Source organism: Gigantopelta aegis, chromosome 7, assembly GCF_016097555.1.
Source record: "Gigantopelta aegis isolate Gae_Host chromosome 7, Gae_host_genome, whole genome shotgun sequence".
NCBI classification, from domain to species: Eukaryota; Metazoa; Mollusca; class Gastropoda; order Neomphalida; family Peltospiridae; genus Gigantopelta; species Gigantopelta aegis.
In genome coordinates, this window is record NC_054705.1 from 26,544,195 (window position 1) to 26,549,197 (window position 5,003).

Consider the following 5,003-nt stretch of genomic DNA (forward strand, 5'->3'; position numbering starts at 1 on the left):
CTTGGAAAAAATATACAGATCTTTTATTCTTCCAGTATTTGATTATGCTGATGCTGTATGGGATAATTGCATATTGGAACTGTCCCAACAACTCGAATCTGCTCAAATGGATGGTCTTAGGACAATATGTGGTGCAGTTAAAGGTACATTGCATCAAAAATTGTATGACGAAACTGGATTTATCCCACTAATAGACAGACGAAAACGCCATAAGCTATGCAAGATGTACAAACTTGTCAATGATGGTGCACCTACTTATCACTTTTTCTATCAAGTTCTAATAGAACATATCGCTGGGTGAGTGCAAGAATGTTGTATATACAAAATTCCCATTTTGAGAAAACGAGCATTAAAAAATAATATCGCTGGGTCAGTGCAAAAATGTATCTACAAAATGTTGATAAATAAGGTGTTAATTTTCACAATGTAGTGGACCCTATATGTTCCAGAGCAAAAATGATGTATGTTCATATAACAGGTCTGGTTGCTTAATTTGAAGTCAGCTAAACTGTTGTAAATGTATTGTAGTTGACTCGGAGCGAAAGTGTTGTAAGTGTTATATCAGTGTATGCTGCTTCAGATTTTGGAGGAAACTATCAAAAGAAGAATACAAAAAGTCATGGCTTCCGCGATTATTTGATTATTTTTTAATCCTCGTTTTCTCAAAATGGGAATTTTGTATATACAACATTCTTGCACTCCCCCAGCGATATGGCCTAAGGAATAAAGAAAATCTAAAAACAGTAGCCTCGTACCAAATTGTACTGTGAGTCGCTTTTTCCTTCTGGAATAAGGTGGTGGAATGCATTAAATGTTGAAAGTCCGGAAAGCTAAATCATTGGCATCTTTTAAACATCAATTAAAGGAATCGGACAAAGCTGTTCCTAGATATTTTTATCTGGGTTCTAGACTTGAGCAGATACTCCACTGTAAACTTCGACTAGACATCCGTGATCTTAATAGTCATGAATTCTTTCGTTATATCTTAAATCCGTCTTGTTCTTGTGGTCATCCAATAGAAGATGCAAATCATTTCATTCTCCACTGTCCCCTATACAATGAACAAAGAAACAACTTATCCTATGGGGGAAATTCAGAATTTAGTGAAAAAGAAAATGAAAAAATTATTAAAACTACTTTAAAATACATAACTGCTACTAAACGTTTCTGCTAAAGTTTACACTAATTTTTGGGCTAGAAATTCCCCAATCCAAAGAAAATGTTCTGGGTTTTCTATTACTATACCTATACCTTTAACTCTATCGCCTCTTCTTTTCTTCCTCCTTTAAATACCGGCGTCGTGGCAGGCCATCGGTCTACAGGCTGGTAGGTACTGGGTTCGGATCCCAGTCGAGGCATGGAATTTTTAATCCAGATACTGACTCCAAACCCTGAGTGAGTGCTCCGCAAGGCTCAATGGGTAGGTGTAAACCACTTGCACCGACCAGTGATCCATAACTGGTTCAACAAAGGCCATGGTTTGTGCTATTCTGCCTGTGGGAAGCACAAATAAAAGATCCCTTGCTGCCTGTCGTAAAAGAGTAGCCTATGTGGCGACAGCGGGTTTCCTCTAAAAAAATCTGTGTGGTCCTTAACCATATGTCTGAAGCCATATAATCGTTAATCAAATGTGTTGAGTGCGTCGTTAAATAAATCACTTTTCTTTCTTTTTTTTTTTTTCCACCTTTAAATCTGCTATAGGCTAAGCCTGTTGACCAATCCCAGTAAATTTATGATTATTGTAAAAATGTACAAATTTATTATGACGCTATTTTAGTACGACACTTCAAAATTATTATTAATAATAATAACAGACGGACAATAACAAGTTGATAGTGCCACAAATTTAGTTTGTTTCATATACTAGTAGTTTACCACAAAACGAAAATAATTAACCATTTCAATGTCTAAGAAATAGAATTTTAGATTTATTGGTCGAAGTGTTGTAATCGAGTGGACGAATAGTCCGAGGTGGGTGGACGAACCGTCTGGAAAGCTAGGCTACTGGTGTGTTACTAAAGTAGTGTCGGAAATGGAATAAAAATGATTTTCGTCAATTATTTCTTTCTTATTAAACTGACATAAATATTTAGTAAATACCTATTTAATGATACTCTACCTAATTTAGCATTTACTTGTTTTGGCTCTCATTGATGTACAAGGTGGTGTTTACCCTTGAAATTAAAATGAAGATGTCCGTAAACGGGAGATGTGTGACCTTTATTGGAACCAACTATAACACCTTTTAATGGCCGTGTGTCAGTTTCATTTTCCCTTAAACAAACTTTTAATTTAAAACTGCAAGATAACTGATTATTTTGAATTGCAGCATAAATTATTAATTTTGACCAGCATATTTAGTGAATATAAATTCAAAATAAATACAGTAGAAATGTACACAATCTTGCAACCACTTAAAGGAAGTTATATGTGATCATCTGTTTGTAATAAAGGTTCTCCAGTAAAAATGCATTTTCTACTAGTAGATTAATGGCATATAGATAAAGGTGTAGTCTCTAAATGTTGAAGCAAAATTTTATAAAAACATGATTTGAAATAGCTGCTGTTATACAACTGAGATGGCACCTTTTAATAATGGAAAATAGATCACAAACTCAAAATGGTTTTTGACAGTTTTACTCAAAAGTTGCTTACAAATGTCTATAAATATTTTGTTTTTGAGAGGAATAGGGGTAAACCATCATCAGAAACGGTCCCTCGCATACAGTAACAGCAATGAAATTGACATGTTGACCAAACTTTGTTATAGTCTGTTCCAACAAAATTCACAAATCACCTGTTTACTGACGTATTTCTTTTAATTTCAGGAGTAAACACCACCTTAACACTACATTAATGAGAGCCAAAATAAGTAAATGCTAAATTAGGTAGACTATAATTAAATATATATTTACAAAATATTTACTTGTTTGTTTAATATGTAAGAAATAATAGACGAAAATAATTTTTATTCTATTTCCGATAGCACTATAGTAGTAATACATTAATACTGAAGGTAGAATTGTGTGTATCATAAAGGAAGATTTAACCCATGGAATTTCATGGTAATTTGTTGAGTAATCTTTCTTTCTTTTTTTTACACACGTCTTATTGTTATTTTTAAATGTGCGAGTTGGTATGGGTTTCAGACTTAATGATTTACAAACGTTTTAACGTTATTCGTAATGGACTTGCATGCCAATTCGTTGGTTCCCTTTTAAAGTGGGACTATAATTATTGACTACTGAATAACACATTTGGGACTTCTGACATGTAGTCTAGAGAAAACCCTCATTTTTTTATTGGTAAAAAGGGTTCATTTTATGCACTTTGTCGTGGACAGGACAGCACATTTCATACCTTTGATATATTTGTTGCCAGTCGTGGAACACTTGTTTGGACAGGAAAAGAATGGATGAGTCCATTGCGAAGGTTCAGTCCTACGACTCCAGCCCCTCAGATTAGTGCTCTACTGGCCGAGGTAAACCCCACCCTGGTCTGTGGAGGATTAATTTGTTCCAAGTCTGGGTGGGATATAGCAACATCAAATGCCATGCTATTTAATGTCTTGATTGTGACAAAAGTACATATAACAGATCCATTGCTGGTTTATCGGCAAGTATTATACGTTTTGTTTAACAACCCCACTGGAGTACATTGATTAATTAATCGTTGGTTGTTAGATGTCCAACATTTCATTTGGTAATTCTGATACGTCATCGGAGAAAACTACATTTTCCTTATGTAGCAAGGGATCTTTTGTATGTACTTTCCCACAGACAGGACAGCACATACCACATCCTTTAATATACCAGTCGTGATGCACTGGCTGGAACGAGAAATCGCCCAGTGGGTCCTCTGACGGGGGGTCGATCCTAGACCGACCGCGCATCAGGCGAGTGCTTTACCACTAGGCCCCTAGTCTATATGGTGACAATGAGTTTCCTCTCTATCGGTTATGTTAGACACGATCTGATTAAAATTAGCTCTGCTGGTCGTTATTAGCCAGTGCTGCTAATTTTAATCATATTGATGTTAGACACCAGATAATCCTAGTTTGAAATATGCCAAGGTGTCATTAATTCTTTTCTTTCCAATTCATTTGAGGGTTTGATGGTACTGAACGTAATTACAAATAATAACTGACATTCGCAGTAAGTGTGCATGGCAGATTTCGAGGATGTGGGTGTTCACCAAGAACTTCTCTTAACATTCGAATGATTATATCTAGTTCTAACTCTTAGACAAATCTCTGGCTTTTCCATGTTCATTGCATTTCGTGTTAATATGATGTACCCTGTACCTGTCGTTTTTTAAACAACGTATTTGTCTTCTAGTTTCCTCTTTTTTGAAACCGGCTGAGAAATGGTACGTCGTCATAATGTATTATGTTTGCAAAACTATTCTAAATTTCGTGGAAGGAACCTTTTAATCTCCCATTCCAACTGAAGATTGAAACGGTTGTGGTACTTTCTGCCATGGCACATGTGCATGGAATAATTAAAAGCTTTAATGGTGCTCATACAATGTAACTTGTGATGTCATCGGTGACTCGCCTAAACTAACTCCCCATGACCATGTGCCAGTGGTGAGTGGTGGTGGACCCCGAAACTTCCATTAAAGGAAGGAAGGAAATGTTTTATTTAACGACGCACTCAAAACATTTTATTTATGGTTATTTGGTTAAGGACCACACTTAATGGGCTACTCTTTTTCGATTAGCAGCAAGGGATTTTTATATGCACCATCCCATAAACAGGACATCACATACAACGGCCTTCGATGTACCGGTCGTGGTGCACTGGCTGGAGCGAGAAATGGCCTAATGGGCCCACTGACCGGGATCGATCCAAAACCGACCGGCACCAAGCGAGCGCTTAACCACTGGGCTACGTCATTAAAGAGACTGCCCCGAGCTGGCTGCCATTGTAACATGTTTTCAACAAAAAGAGTTCTTTTAACGACTACAATTACGTAGTAACCCCATTTTATTCTTTAAAATA